Here is a 15,623-nt window from a genome sequence, read left to right as displayed (position 1 = left end):
CAGGTCTATGAATTAATCGGTGTTATCTTAGACTTATTGCTAAAATGAAATAATCTGAACTGTTAAATAGCTAATTTTTTAAGGAAATGCAATTATTAGTTAGAGAAATCTTAATTAATCTTAAAGCGTTATTAAATGGTATTAAAGAGCCTCACTGCCTCCACCTCCTATTTACTGAATCTGACTTCAGGCTTTTTAAATTAATTTGAAAAATCTTTCTTAGATGAAAAAATATCTGATTAGGGCTTGGTACGGTGGTCTAGTGGCTAAAGTCCTCGCCTTGAACACATTGGGAACACATTGAACACATATGGGAAGCTCCACTTCCCACCCAGCTCCCTGCTTGTGGCCTGGGAAAGCAGTTGAGGACAGCCCAATGCCTTGGGACCCTGCACCCGTGTGGAAGACCTGGAGGAAGTTCCTGGATCCTGGCTTCGGATTGGCGCAGCACCAGCCATTGCGGTCACTTGGGGAGTGAGTCATCAGACAGAAGATCTTCCTCTCTATCTCTCCTCCTGTCTGTATATCTGTCTTTCCAATAAAAATAAAACAAATCTTAAAAAAAAAAAAAGAAAGATAAAATATCTGATTAAATACTGATTAAACCAGGCAAATGTGGTGTTGAGCTTGCAAGAGTCCGAGATATATTTCTGCTCAGATGAAACCTGGAGAATCAACACATACTCACCTGGCTTCTGCAACTATTGGCTTCCTTCCTCCCTAGGATTCTGAGTTCTTGAATAGCTAAGCGGCTGGAGAACTGGGTAGGAAAAGTAAGAGAGATCTTCCAGTATATGCAAGAGAAGCTAACTGGGACAAGAGAGTGATATAAAATAGGCTTTAAGATAGTTAAAAAAAGAGTTGAACTGAAACTAATTAAAATGCAACTCAACTGAGATTGAAGTTTTCCTCATCTTACTTGTGAAATAATATCCACTTCAGTTTTTTTATACATAATATCAAGTATACAATTTTAGAACTCACATGGCATGATAAGAAGCTAAAATATATGCTTAAAATGGGGAAAAGATGCGATAAAAACAGACCACCAGGTGACACTACTGCTGGGAATGATAGACCATGATTCTTATGTCGCACTGAATTTTTTTATGAAATGCTTATATGTCTAAAAACATTTTAACAGATACATAAAAATTGTATGTATTTACAGCATTTTATATGACGTTTCAGCATATATGTATGTCGTGTAATGTACAGTCATGGTAAATAAACTGATCTCATTAAACTTTTAACATCTCATATTACAATGAAAACATCCAAAATCCTATCTTCTGGTTTGTGTGTTAAATTGTAAAATATGTCATATATCAACATAATCCATAATCATCCTACTGGATAAAAGAAACCTAGAATTTCCATAATCCTGTCTACTCAATAATCAATAATCAAGCTTTCCTTATCATTCTTTTCTTATTTTCCTCTCCAGTCTCTGCTATATGCCAATGAGATGATGTGATGCCAGTTCCATCCTTGTGTGACATATGACAAGATTTTACCCTTATGGCTCAGTATTCTGCCATTGTGCATAAAAAACTTTTATATGCACAGCAAACAGCATAGAGGAAAAGTAAATAATGTGAAACACACACACACACACACAGAATCCAACAAAGAGATGGAATATTTCAGAAAGTAACTGCATGTTGGGACTGGTGCCGTGGCTCAGCATGCTAGTTCTCCACCTTGTGCCACTAGCATTCCATATGGGGGCCCATATGTGTCCCAGCTGTTCCACTTCTGATCCAGCTCTCTGTGGCCTGAGAAAATAGCAGTGGTCGGCCCCAGACCTTGAGATCCTGTACCCACAAGAAGAAGCTCCTGGCTCCTGGCTTCTGCTCAGCTCAGCTCTGGCTGCTGCAGCCATTTGGGGAGTAAACCAGCAAATGAAAGACCTCTTCTCTCTATCTCTCCTCTCTGTAAAATTGCCTTTCAAAAATAAATAAATAAATATTTAAAACTATGTGTATATACTGGAGCAGAAAATTGTAGACTGATTCCCACTGAATCCACAGGAACTCATTCCTAACTCTCTAAGTAGATGCCTGAATCCTGAATCCTTAGTCAGAGAGAAAGAGAGAGAGAGAGAGAGAAATTCATTCCTCAGATGGCTGAAATGGCCAGAACTGGGCCAAGCCAGGATCCAGGAGCTTCATGGCAGGGGCCCAACCACTCGCGGCCAAAAACATGCTTGTGTGTGTGTGTTCATGTATATGTAGTTATATGTATATATATCTAATTATGCGTAGACATATGTGTATATATAATTTTAAATACACATACCAATGATAAAGTTTATAAGTTAGGCATAATAAAAATTAGCAATATCAACTAATATGAAACTGATTCATACAGTGTGATAAAAGTTATGTGAATATGGTCATCTCATTCTACCTTGTGGCACTGTACTCCTCTTGTAACACTGCGATGATACAAGGGCTACACAATGAGCTGAAATGAGGCGAATGATAGCAACTGTGATGGGTGGTCCAACTGCTGCTTAAAGGTCACTTGGACATAAACCCTGCATTCTGACAGTCGATCTTAAGGCTGCTACAGCTACAGTAACTAATGTGTGGATAGTATAAGCAGCATGAATTTGCTAGACAATAGCGTGACTCACATTCCAGGTGGGATGGAATGCAGCAGGATGACAGGAGGTTACATCACACTAGTTAAAACAACATACAATCTAAAACTTTGGAATGGTGTGTTCATAGGACTTTTCACTTAATAATTTTGGGTAGCAATTATGTGCAGGTGGCTGAAATTGTGGAGAGTGAAGTGATAGATGAATGGGAAGTACCATATCTAAAAATTTTGAAAAGTGGATGAATTTAGAAGTCTAAATATCAAAATTTTTAAAAATAGTTAAGAGAATTCAAAGAAGTTCAAGTAAAAACTTGAAATTGTGATGAGCCTTGTGGTATAGCAGTGAAAGCAGCTCCCTATGAGGCCAGCATCCCATATCAGCACTGATTGAAGTATCCACTGCTCCCCATCCAGTCTAGCTCACTGCTAACGGCCTGGGAAAGCAACAGAAGATGGTCCAAGTGTTTGTGACCCTGATACACAGGAAACCTGGATGAAGCTGCTGGATCCTGATTTCAGCTCGGCTTATCCCTGACCACTGCAGCCATCTATAGACTGAACCTCTTTCTTTGTCTTTCCCTTTCTCACTGTAACTCTGACTTACAAATAAATAAATTTAGAATAAGTAAAGTTTATAAAATAAAACTTTAAATCACATAGGCATATAGGGGGAAAATAATTACAAAATCATTTGAGCTCGGAGGCATGGCATATCAGGCTAATCCTCTACCTCCAGCACCAGCAGCCCATATAGACACTGGCTCAGGTACCGACAGCTCCATTTCTGATCCAACTCTCTAATGATGCCCTGGGAAAGCAGCAAGAGGACCATGTTGGAGGCCCAGAAGAAGCTCTAGGCTCCTGGTTTCAGATCAGCTCAGCTCTGGTCATTGCAGTCATTTGGGGAGTGGATTAGTGGATGAAAGATCTCTCTTCCTGTGTAACTCTACCTTTCAAGTAAAACTAAATCAATCTTCTAAAAAATAATTACAAGGGTCTGGTACTGTGGCCTACTGGCTAAAGTCTTCACTTTGCATCCACCAGTATCCCATTTGTGTCCTGGCAGCTCTCTACTTCCAATCCAGCTCCCTACTTGTGTCCTGGAAAAGCAATCAGCATGACTCAAAATTTTGGGACCCTGCACCATGTGGGAGAACTGGAAGAAGCTCCTGGCTCCTGACTTTGGATCAGCTCAGCTCCAGCCATTGTGGCCACTTGGGGAGTAAACCAGCAGACGAAAAGTCTTTCTCTACGACTCTCCTTCTCTTTGTATATCTGACTTTCCAATAAAAATAAATAAATAAATAAATAAATAAATAGTGATTAAAAATGAAATAGACTAAAATAGAAAAAAGTATGAGACATTATCAAATTATTCAAAAAATGTATAATTGGAGTTTAGAAGGGAAGATAAACATGGGGGAAAAAAGCAACATTTGAACAGAGTATGATGAAAATACTCTAATTAAAAACATCCACCTCTGTTTATGTTTGGGAATCTCCCAGTCTTGGACCATTCAGAGAAATTCACACCTGGACATCCCATGATCAAACTGCTGAAGTCAAAGATTACAATAAAAAAAAAAAACAACTCTTACAGCCATTCACTAATCTGTATTTGCATTTTCCCTTGAGATAAAACTTGAAAGCAGATTTCAACTTTATTCATAGTTAGATAATAAAAAGTCCTACTTTCTATTTTCAGTTCAGAATATATACTAAGGTCAATATCTGAAAGAAGGAATATGTGTAAAATAATTTAAAAGTTTAGTCCACCAAAGTTATGTTTTCTTGCTTACCAAGGTTCAGAACTATGTGTCTCAAACCTTCACAGTGATTAAGAGTGGGTGCTGTGGGCAATGGGGGGGTGTGTAAAGGGATCTGGCTGCTATACTCTGGTTTCATGCTCTCTGGGCTTGATAAAATGTTCACAGCTGATTCTTTCTTCCATAGGGCACTTCCATGTTTCTTTGAAAACCTTCCCACTAGACACATCTGAGTGAAGCTCCTTACAATGCCCTCGCCAGCTTATATCTTGAGTGTGGCATCCTGCTCTCCTTCTGGCCACTGCCTGCTGCTGGCTGGAAGCCTTCCCTGGCTTGCTGGTTCCCTTAATTATCAGCAGACTGCTTCCTCCCTGGCTGTCCCTTCGTGTCCTTGGTACAAATTTCTGCCCTGCAGGCAGCGAAAACACAGTTTGTTTTTACTCCATGCAGCCTTATCTCAGCTGTGCCACAAAACAAGCTGCCTTGCCCACAACCACTTACTTTTAGACTTTTGAGATTTGGGACAAACCCCTGCCTCTTTATTGCCCCAGACTTCACAACAAATATCAGTCTCTCCCGCTGATCATCTCAAAGCCCCTCTGATGGATCCTTTGGGTTCTTCATGGCTTCAACCACCATCATTCTTGATCTAAATTTGGATTTTGTATTCTTCCTCTGTAAGTATCTTTCTTTGAAATATGGGAGAATTCAGTCCCCACTTTAGCATGCTGTTAGCCAAGCAAATAGCCTATAGTATAATTAGTGAAATATGTCTTGGGAGCACATAAGAGAAGTTTTTAACCTAGCCTTGGGAGCCCAGAGAAGACTCTTTTGGGAGGAAGCCGTATTTAAAATGAGACTTGTGGGATGAGTAATCCTTATCCAAGCAAAGTGGGAAAACAGACATAAAAATGCCAGGGTGCAAAACAGGATGTATTCAAGGAACTGAAGGAGTTCAGCAGAACTTGGTTAGAACGTGAGGAAGGGACAGGCAAATACGAGGCTGGAAAAGTAAGCAGGGGCTGAGGCAGGAAATTTAAAGTTTGTTCTAAGACCAACAGAGTCATTGAGAGGCTTCTTTCCTTAAGAAAATGCCCTGTTGCGGTTCACAATTTAGAATGCACGTTGGCTGTCCTGTGGAGAGTTGGTCTGGGGAGGAGAGTTGAAAGAGGAGTGTAGTCTAACTCTGGAAGCAGAGAGAGTGCACCACTAGAACCCAGCCAAACCCAGACAAGGTACAGAGCAACTTGGGGACTCACAGCAACCAAGGCACTGAATCCAATGAGCTCAGTGGCCAAGCCACCGCTAGCTGAGAGGGACAAAGGAGATGCTGCGTGCTACTGTCCTTAGTAACAGAACAGTACAATCCCCTGAAGTCAGAACCCAGGAGGAGCAGCAGGCTGGACAGGCTCCAGTTCACACCTGGGGCTCTGGGAAACCAGTGAAGCCTCTCCAGAACCAGCTATTGGATTGATTCCCATTGAGGCTCCAAGTCTCAACCAGCCGCTGTCTATCTCCTTTCGGCTTTTTGTTGAAGCCCTAGCGTTTTTCCAGAGTGTACCTTCTCGCTCACCTTTCCTCCATCACTTTCTTCATTGCTCTCACTTTGTGGATGTGTCCTCCCCCAGCTGACCGTGTCTTCAAAATTCTCACAATCAGCCGTCCGCACCCTTCTCACCTAGTAACATTTTAGAGGTATATCAGGCACTTACTAAGTGTCGTTGAATACGTTGATTCTTCCTGAATCTTCAAAAATTGAATCTGATTACAAAGGCAGAAAGAAGTACAAGGATCTGCTTAAAGTCAACATAGTTCAGGAAATAACCGGGAGGTCAGATGTTGTCATCACAACAACCATAAATAAGGATCACATACTCACATTCAAACAAGGCATGGTTAACCTGCTAGGAACGATTAAAAAAAGGCTAAGAAATTAAATATTCAAATGAGACTTCTTTTGAACTACTGTCTATTGAATGTCTGCACAAAGATCATAACCATTTGGTCTGATCTTGTATTCCTTGCATTAGAACAAGCTGCCTCGGGTAGGTTCACCCAGATCCCTTCTTCGCAAAGCTGAGCATTAAAGTCAATGTTGTAACTGTAAATTCATGCCCTGTTGTAAGGCAAAAGCTAAAGACATCTACCTTCCAGCAGAATGCTTAGAAGTGGAGTTTGGGAAGTCTGTCCTGTGTCTCCATGGCCTAGAGGCCTGCACTGCTGTGTTTTGGCTTCACTCTTTGAAAAACAAAGACAGCATACTGAGCAGTACCTCCCAGCTGGCCCATCTTGGTGCCATGGTCTGACTCAGGACTTACAGGGTGGTTATGAGGCTCGCATGAGTCAACATACACAAAACCCTTAGCACAGGGCTTCAGAGGAAGGCACTTCAAAAGTAGCAGCACATGGAATTGAGTAGAAATTCATTTTTGGTGCAAGAAAAGTTTTGAACTCCGTGAGTCATTTTTTCACAATATGCATTTTCCATTGATTTTTTGAAGACCCCTTTACTGTAGCCTATTGTGCTACCATTCTTTTTCTTCCTGCTGTTTTCCATTCTGAATATAACACAGCATTCCAATTCATCACTTATCTATCTACCTGTTATCAGTCATTACTGTAGGCCACCTGCCACTTCTCACGGTGTGCCTTAGCAGAAAGCCAGGTTGTATACTGAGGTGAACCCAAGCATTTTGATACGAATTTCAAGCATCTCACTTGGTGGCTTAATCTACTGTGCCACAACACCCATCCTTATTACTAGCATGCTTAAGGAAACTGCAGGCAAAGGGGGCAGATGGCTGTGTAACCTCATTTGCATTTACAGTTGGCATTTACTCTTTGTTTTCACAATTTTAATGGGAACAGTGTGACATCTCTATAAAGGTATTCCTAAGAATATGGAATTGCTTTACTATTTCCATACTTAAGAGCCAGGTACTGACTTACCACCAATTAAACTAGTGACAAATTCATTAGAAAAAAACAGTTGCCTTGGAAGCCAACCATTTATTAATGGCATTATCAAGCCTATCATGGAGAGAGGGCTGGTAAGATGTGGCAAAATGTATTAATCATAAGATAGGCAGTTATTCTCGGTAACCTATAAGTTATTGCTATTTTTAAATGAAAAAAGCAACTCTTTGGGAGACCATATTTACTTGTTTATTATGTGTGTCCAATACAGCGTTCTACACCTGTGACATTATTGTCTATCTGTGCAGTCCAATATAGCAGCCACCAACTACATGTGATGCAGAGCCCTGAAAATCTGGCTAGGGTAACCAAGGAGCCTAGCTTTTCCTGGTCTTCCTTATTCTGAAACCAGAAGCTACAACATTAGAGAGCATAGATCTTGTTAAAATTTGTCATCCAAATCTGATTATTCATCATGTGCATTTACAACATTATATTTCAATTATATTTCAAGTATGTTGAGGCTTAGTCTGACCCAATGGTTGTGTAGGCAGCCTGAAAAGTAAAATTTTTTTAAAGATTTATTTATTTTTATTGAAAATTCAGATTTACAGAGAATAGAAGAGACAGAGAAAAATATCTTCCATCTGCTGGTTCACCCCCAAAATGGCTGCAACGACCGGAGATGCGCAGATCCGAAGCCAGTAGCCTAGAGCTTCCTCTAAATCTCCCACACAGGTGCAGGGATCTAAGACTTTCAGCTATCCTTGATTGCTTTTCCAGGTCACAAGCAGGGAGCTGGATGGGAAGTGGAGCAGCCAGGACATGAACCTGTTCCCATATGGGATCCTGGTACATGCAAGGCAAGGATTTAGCTGCTAGGTTACTGCACAAGGCCTGAGATTAGAATTCTTAACAGAACTTAGTTCTGATGCACCCTCCATCCCCCCAAGCCTAGCAAGTGCTTAGCGCTAGTATACAACTTTTTCTTTGGATTCCTTGAAGTTTTTAGTTCAAAAATCAAACATTTAATTTACTCAATGCCATAGGTTTATGTTAAAGATAGTACTGTTTTCTTATTTCATTTTCACTATGTTAGAAATCTTAGGGTAATCAAAGTTCAAGAACTTCATGAACCAGCTCAGCACATGAACTCAGAGATTAGTCAATAAGTTGGACAAACAAGGCTGGCCAGCTGGTCTCTGTTCTGTTTGACCACAGTCTGGAACAGACACACATGACATTAAGGGCAGGAACTGTGTTTTCTTCTTCCCATCACCCATTCCCCTTTCTCTCAATCCATCAGTTTAACTTGCAAATCTTTGGACTGATGACAAGGTAACTGTCCTGGGGATTACTCAGTCAGTCCACAATTATGCTCAGAATGCTCGCACCTGCATAGGACCCAGGGACAGCCAGATCAGGCAGGACCCCAATCCCAGCAAGATGCAGTGCTTCTCCTTATACCCTGATCCTCCATTTAATCTGGCTAAGCTTCCCCATCACAGACATGCAACCCATGGGGATGGCAAAAAGCAGTACAGATGGGGCCTGATTTTGTAGTGCCTATAACACTGGCATTCTCTATGGACACGAGTTTGAGTTTTGGCTACCCCACTTCTGATCTAGCCCCTTGCTGATGGTATGGGAAAATCATGTTTGCTCACTGATTTTCTCTACCTATCTCCAACTGATGAAAAGATCGAAGAGCTCTACAGACACTAAAGATTGGGGCATGTTCCTACCCCAGAATTTACCAGTCAGAAACGAATGCAGGGCAGGTGTTGGGCACAGTGGTTAAGATGTTGCTTAGAATGCCTGCGTCCCCTATCAGAGTCTGGGTTCAAATTGTGCCTCAGCTTCTAATTCTAGCTTGTGCTAGGGCACACCCTGGAGACAACACATGACGGCTCATGTAACTGGGTCCCTGTACTCATGCAGGAGACTTAGACTAAGTTCTGGGATTCTAGATTCAGTATGGCTCAACCTCAGATTTGTGGGTGCTTCTGAGGGATTCAGCAGATGAAATACACTTCTCTCTCCTTCTCAAAAAAGTGGTCACATTCTTTAAAATTTCAAAAGAATAGAAACTGAATTAGTCTACCTCAGAATTCCTACATTGAAATCCCTAACTCACAGTGTCTTAGAATGCTACTGTGTTTAGAGACATGGTCTTTAGAGTGACAAAGTGAGGTTATTAGGTTGGGTGCTAAATTGGGAAAACTTTTGATCCAACAGATGTTCACTTTAGAACACAGATGTGTATCCTTACAGGAAGAGTAAATTTAGACACAGATAGAAAGAGAAAGCAATATAAAGGCATAGGAGACAAACATTTGGAAACCAAGAAGAGATGCCTGGAACAGATTTCGCTCCCACAGCTCTCAGAATAAGCCAACTCTATCACTCTTGATCCTGGAGTTCAGCTGTCCAGAATAGAGAAAATAAATTCTTGTCATTTAAGCCACCCACTAAGGGAGACTTGGCCTTGGAGGTTGAGAAAATGAATCTATCTCTATAGAGCGTTGGATACCACAGATAATGGTGAGATCTCTTTATCCAGAATCCTTTATTGTTATCATCTTCCTGGGGAGCTCAACTTACATATTTTTTTAAGATTTATTTATTTTTATTGGAAAGTCAGATATACAGAGAGGAGGAGAGACACAGAGGAAGATCTGCCCTCCGATGATTCACTCTCCAAGTGGCCACAACGGCCAAGAGCCAGGAGCCAGGAGCCTCCTCCAGAACTCCCAAATGGGTACAGGATCCCAAGGCTTTGGGCTGTCCTTGACTGCTTTCCCAGGTCACAAGAAGGGAGCTAAATGGGAAGTGGATTAGAACCAGTAGCAATATGGGATCCCAGCAAGTGCCAGGTGAGGACTGTAGCAGCTTGGCCTTCCACTTAAATATTTTTAAGTTACTTATTTATTTAATTTGCAACAGAGACAGTGAATGAGAGAGATATCCCATCCCCTGGTTCAGTCCTCAAAGGCCTACAACAGCTAGGACTGAGCCAATGAAGCCAAGACCCTAGAATGTAATCTGGTAGGCAGGGAGCCAGGCATCTGAGTTCTGTCTGCCTAGGTACACACTGGACACTGGATCAGAAGTGGAGGAGCTGAGACTCAAACCAGGCATTCTGAAGTGGGATGTGTGCATCTCAGGCACTGAGCTACCTGCTATGCCAAATGCCTACTCCTCATTGCAAATATTGTAAACATTTCACAGCAACGAATTCTTCTTTATTAGTATCCCAATGCCAATTAAGAAAACTTTTATTCAATAATCATCCATTGGTAAAAATCAGTGTAAGTAATTTAGTATATGAATATCAACAGTTACTTTTTAGATATTCACAAGTGAAGTACATGAGCACTTAACATTAACAAAAAGATTTTAACTCAAACTATTTTTGTATCTCATGCTTATTTTCATACCCTCATCTATTTGTTCACATTAAGAACACATCAATAAGCTTTTGGTTCTAAGTCAGAAATTATTATTTGCATACCACATGACCTCATCTTATTTTTTAAATCCCCTCTATCACTGAAGCTTCTGGGCTTAGGATCAAAGCAAGGAAGCCTTTGGATTTCAGCAATGGGGCAAGTGTTATAGACATCACTTTTTTCCCCCTCAAACTTAGAGATTCAATAGTTTTCTCATTATGGACAAAGTATCTTCAGTCTCAAAATAACAAGTCACGACAAGATGTCCTACTTTCCACTTAATGGCTGTAACCCATTATGTACCTAGCCACTGTCTACTGCTGGATATTAAAATCATTTCCAACTCAGGGCTTTTAAAAGTAATAATGTGATGAACGTTACGTGATATGGATCTTTCTGTGATTGCCTTAGCATATCCTGGGGCCATGTTTCTATGAGAATTACTAGCTGAGAAGAAAAAATGTTCTGGCTCTTGATGCATGTGTGATGCCATAATTTATACTCATGTCACCAGCAAGAACTTTCAAACAGCTTAAGCTTTCATAATGGCTCCGTGTGCCACTCTGCATCTCACCAGACCCAGTCACTTCAGCTTCAATCTTTCAACATGAAGTTTTCTCTCCAAGGACAGAGGAGCACAGGTTCCCAAGGAACCACACTCAGTTTGGAATGGAAGAAGTCCAGGCACCAGCAGATGCCCCAAGCAAGAGCCCGTGGAGCTCACAGCCTGCTGGTATGGGTTCCCCTATCCCTTAGCGGGGGGCTATCTTTGCTTCAGTGATAGGAAAGAGAAGATGGAGGCAGAGACTAGATCAACTACACTCAAATCTGTTGAGTGTGGCGCAAATTCACTTCTCAAAACAGCAGGACTTCATGTATGTGAAGACCACCCCAACACATATGCATTTTGTCTACTTACAGACGTAGACTAATTCCACCAGTAAGTTCTAAGAGACTGATCGGTGCCAGGCGTGGTGGTGAATGTTGAGTCTACAGTGGCCAACAGCACAGGCAGGGCCTCTGCCTATGTGGATTTCAGTGGGTGGCAGGTGAGTCTGTGTAAAAAGAAACATGATCAAGTCTGATGGGGCAGGCTTCTCGCCCTGCTGTGAGAGTTTGTGGACCACACAGTGCAATCTGACCTTTCCAGTACTTGCCCCATCAGCCCTCCCACACCTTCAGAGATGCTTTGTGAGTTGGTTTTGCTTCTTCTTCTGTAATGGGAAGAGTTGAGGCAGAAGCATTCCAAGAGACAAAGCTTTCACTGAAACACTGAGTCTGGAAACATGAGAGGAGCTGACCCTACCTGACCCCTTGTGGTCCTGTGTCTGATGCTTCCATGAAGGTAGTTAGTAAACAGGAAAACTCACCACAACCCTGACGGTGACCTACTATCTTCGAGGCCAGACTGGCAAGTTTCCTAAACAAATAAAACCTCCTTGCTGTGTGTCCAGGGCAGGTTTTATTTGCAGAGCAACTTACCAAATCCAGCGACTCCCAGCGAGCACTCCCCATGATCCCGGACCATCCTTTGCTATATCTGCTGATCTATCCAAGGGTGTTTGCCATCTGTTCCTTCACTTGTCTGCCTGTCTGTTTGTTCATCTTCTCTCCAAATCTTTAGCAATTCAATAATAAACACCAGAAACCCAACTCCACTCAAAACATTCACAAACACACTGTAAGCTCTGCTTAACAGCACTGAAGCCAAGGAAGTGGGGCTGGGGGAAACAGGGTGTTGGTGGGTGTTCCCAGTTCCTATGGTCACAGCCTTAGCCACAGCCTGAAAACACATGGTGTCAGGTTCTCAGCTAGCCCCCTCAGCAGAGAGAACTGGGAGTTTCTGACCTCCTTTGGGGTTAAGGCTGCTGGTCTCAGTCTGTGCGTAAGCGAGTGGTCACCATCCTTCCTTGCAAAGGGAAGTGGTCAGAAAACACACTGTGTCCTGGCGAGATTGATAACTTGGAAGATGTTTTGGAAGAAGGCCAGGAAAATAACAGCAAGGTTGTATCTGAAACTAAATATACATCCATCACTAGCATGTTAGCTTATGATTTCCAAACCGATTCTGAACAGAGAGTAAAAAGGCAAGCCAAGGGAAAGGAGTCAGAGATGGAGTCCGTCACAAACCCGGTAGCCTTCTGGGACATTTCCTTTTTTTCACTGAAGGCAGTGTAGAGAACTGCTTGAAGAAGAAACAGCTCCCATGAAGCCCAGCAGCCCAATTATGACCTGAGTACTAGAGAACACACTTGCCCTGACTCTTATGTTTATTTTAACAGTCTTATAAAGCAGGTCTCTGTACCCCTTTTACAGATCATGGAACTGAAGACCAGAAAGATAAATGCTATGCAAAGTTCTTAAGTTCTAGAAAACACTGCAGTCACAATTTGTCCCCATGTTTGTGACTGCCACTTCCATCCACATGAACAGTTACACATTCTACAGTCTGACAAGGATCAATAATTTCCATCAAAGTTCAATCCCAAGGAAAAGGAACGCATATATTAGGTCATGCCGCTAATAAACTTGTTGCTGTCAACATCAAGTCACCAGGGTCAAGACTGGTTTGAATTTGAGCTGTTAGGTCAGGGGTCTGTAAGCAAGGCAGCATATCTCTTTCCTGCTCCTCCACATTTCTTAAGATGAAAGCAATCTAGAGAGATGCAATATACTTTGGCCATATGCAGCTTTCAATTGATATCACATGTTTCTCCCATTTGGGACCACAATGCCGTCTGAGCTGTTATTCCATTACCTGACCTAATGTGAGGGAATTATTGCCAGGCTATGCTGTAATATCATTCCTGGAGTTCAAAATACTTAAGTCCAGAAACAAAATAAAATCCCCTAAACCGGTAGACAATGAAATCAAGACCACAAAGCAGACTTGATGACCATATGCCCACACTTTGTCCTCCAGGAAAAACATAAGAAAGAGTTACTCTGCTTTGTATGAGCTGGCTCTGCCTTAAAAACAATGAAACCCAGGGATCAGTGTGGTGGAATAGTAGGCTGCCTTTGCCTGCAGTGCTGATATTCCCCTACAGGTGCCAGTTCATGTCCCTGGCTACTCCACTTCTTGTCTAGCTCCCTGTTTATGGTGGCCTGAGAAGTCGTCAAATCCTCCCTGAACTCATATGGGAGACCTGGTTGCTGACTTCTAGTTGCTGGCTTCGGATCGGATCAGCTCAGCTCCTGCTAATGTGCCCTCTTGAAAATGAACCAGTGGATGAAAGATCTCTCTCTTTCTCTCTCTTCTCTGTGTGTGTACGTGTGTGTGTGTGTGTGTGTGTGTATCCTTCTCCCTTTTTAAAATAAATATAAATAAATAAATAAATCTTTTAAAAAATGAAAGCAAAGGTATGGTTCTCAGTCTTACTTTTTGTCCCTGGAGTCTGTTTGAAAAATTGTGTTGCTTAATCTGGAGCTTGAATTAAGTCTAACCAAGATCTTATTGGGTATTTACTATGTGAAGACCAGACTAAGTGTCGTTTAAGACACAAAAATTGAAAAAAATGAAGGCTAGGCTTCTAAAAGCTCGTGGGAATCAAAGAAGCATAATCATCTCTACTAGAAGACAAACTGTGGAGTGGATGCTGGGGAAATAACTCAGCTGAAAAGATGGGAGAAACGTCCTCAGTGAATGTGAAGTTTGAAATGGATTTTGTAAGTAAGTAGCATGTCAACAGGTGAGTAAGGGGAAAGAAGGCAGTTTAATGTCAACCAAACTTCTAGTGCTAGAGCCTGGGTGTCAGGGAACACAGAAGGCTAAAGTCCAAACAGCTGAGTCAACCCAGATGGGTCACACCTGTTTGTGTATACATATAGAGAGAAAAGACATGGATGCTCTAACAAGGACTGAAGGCATTGGCCAGGGAAATGGGAAAATGCTTATCAGCTTCATTCCGTATGTCAAAGATGTGCATGATCAAGGTGGGTCTTTGCCATTTGAGTCATCCAATGGTAGAGTGTGTGAGTTTGAGTCTTGGCTCAACTTCTGATTCTAACTTCCTGCTAATGTCCACTGTGAAAGGCAGCAGGTGAGGCCTCATGTACTTGGGTCCCTGCTACACACATAAGACAGTTTGAATTCCAAGCTGCATCTTCAGGCTGATCCAGCCTCCACCACTGGGAGAGTTTAGGGAATGAACCAGGAGATGGAAGATCTCTATATTTGTCTCCTTCTCTGCCTTTCAATAATTATTCTTCTCTTTTAAAAAATGTGGTTCTTCAAATTTCGGAAAGTTAAAGAGCATAATCAGAAACGTAGTTTAACTTGAGTCTTTGGGATTGTCTTTCCAGCTCACAGGTCATGGTGTCCCTAGTCAGACCCAGAAGATGATTTGCATAACACAATTCCTGAGATCTGACACTAACTGTATACCTCCAGTGGAGGGCTTCAGACTACATGGCAAATGGATAGGGTCCTTTTGCCCTTCCTTATTCCTGGGAAATAATGACATAACCAACTGCTTGCAAATAAATATACTGGCGGGCAAGCAGTTATTATGCAATATTGAAGTGAGGTGAGAACTGCTAGCCCACATTGAAGAGCTTACCTCTTTTCACAGACCATTATTCTATTCTGATACAGCAAGGACCCTAGAGAGTGTTACTGAATAGAACCTAGGTACCAGACACCAAGGGTTATGCAGCAGCCACATTTCCTATTATGCAGGTGATTATTGGCAAATGGCATAACCTTGATAAATGAATTGGCTAGGGCCGCTTACCAAAGTACCACAGACTGAGTGACTTACACAATAGAAATGTGTTGTATCACAGTTTTGGAGGTCAGAATTCAAGATCAAGGTATTGGGATGGTCAGTTCTTTCTGTGGACTATGAAGGTTTGCTATAAGCAGTTATAGAGAAGG

General features: G+C 41.8%; 1 long non-coding RNA gene across 2 annotated transcripts in view; it reads left to right on the top strand.

The window, feature by feature from the left end:
• Positions 1-11,385, top strand: part of LOC121163670 — a 272,948-nt gene extending 261,563 nt beyond the window's left edge. For both annotated transcript variants that reach the window (XR_005884935.1, XR_005884934.1), the window contains one exon: positions 11,358-11,385. This is a non-coding gene — a long non-coding RNA (uncharacterized LOC121163670). The remainder of the gene's footprint in view (positions 1-11,357) is intronic.
• The last annotated feature ends 4,238 nt before the right edge of the window (positions 11,386-15,623 follow it).

The sequence above is a fragment of the Ochotona curzoniae genome, unplaced genomic scaffold, assembly GCF_017591425.1.
Source record: "Ochotona curzoniae isolate NIBS_2020 unplaced genomic scaffold, NIBS_Ocur_1.0 contig_64, whole genome shotgun sequence".
In the NCBI taxonomy this organism is placed as follows: Eukaryota; Metazoa; Chordata; class Mammalia; order Lagomorpha; family Ochotonidae; genus Ochotona; species Ochotona curzoniae.
Note: the sequence above shows the minus strand (reverse complement) of the source record. Positions and strands in the feature narration are given on the sequence as shown.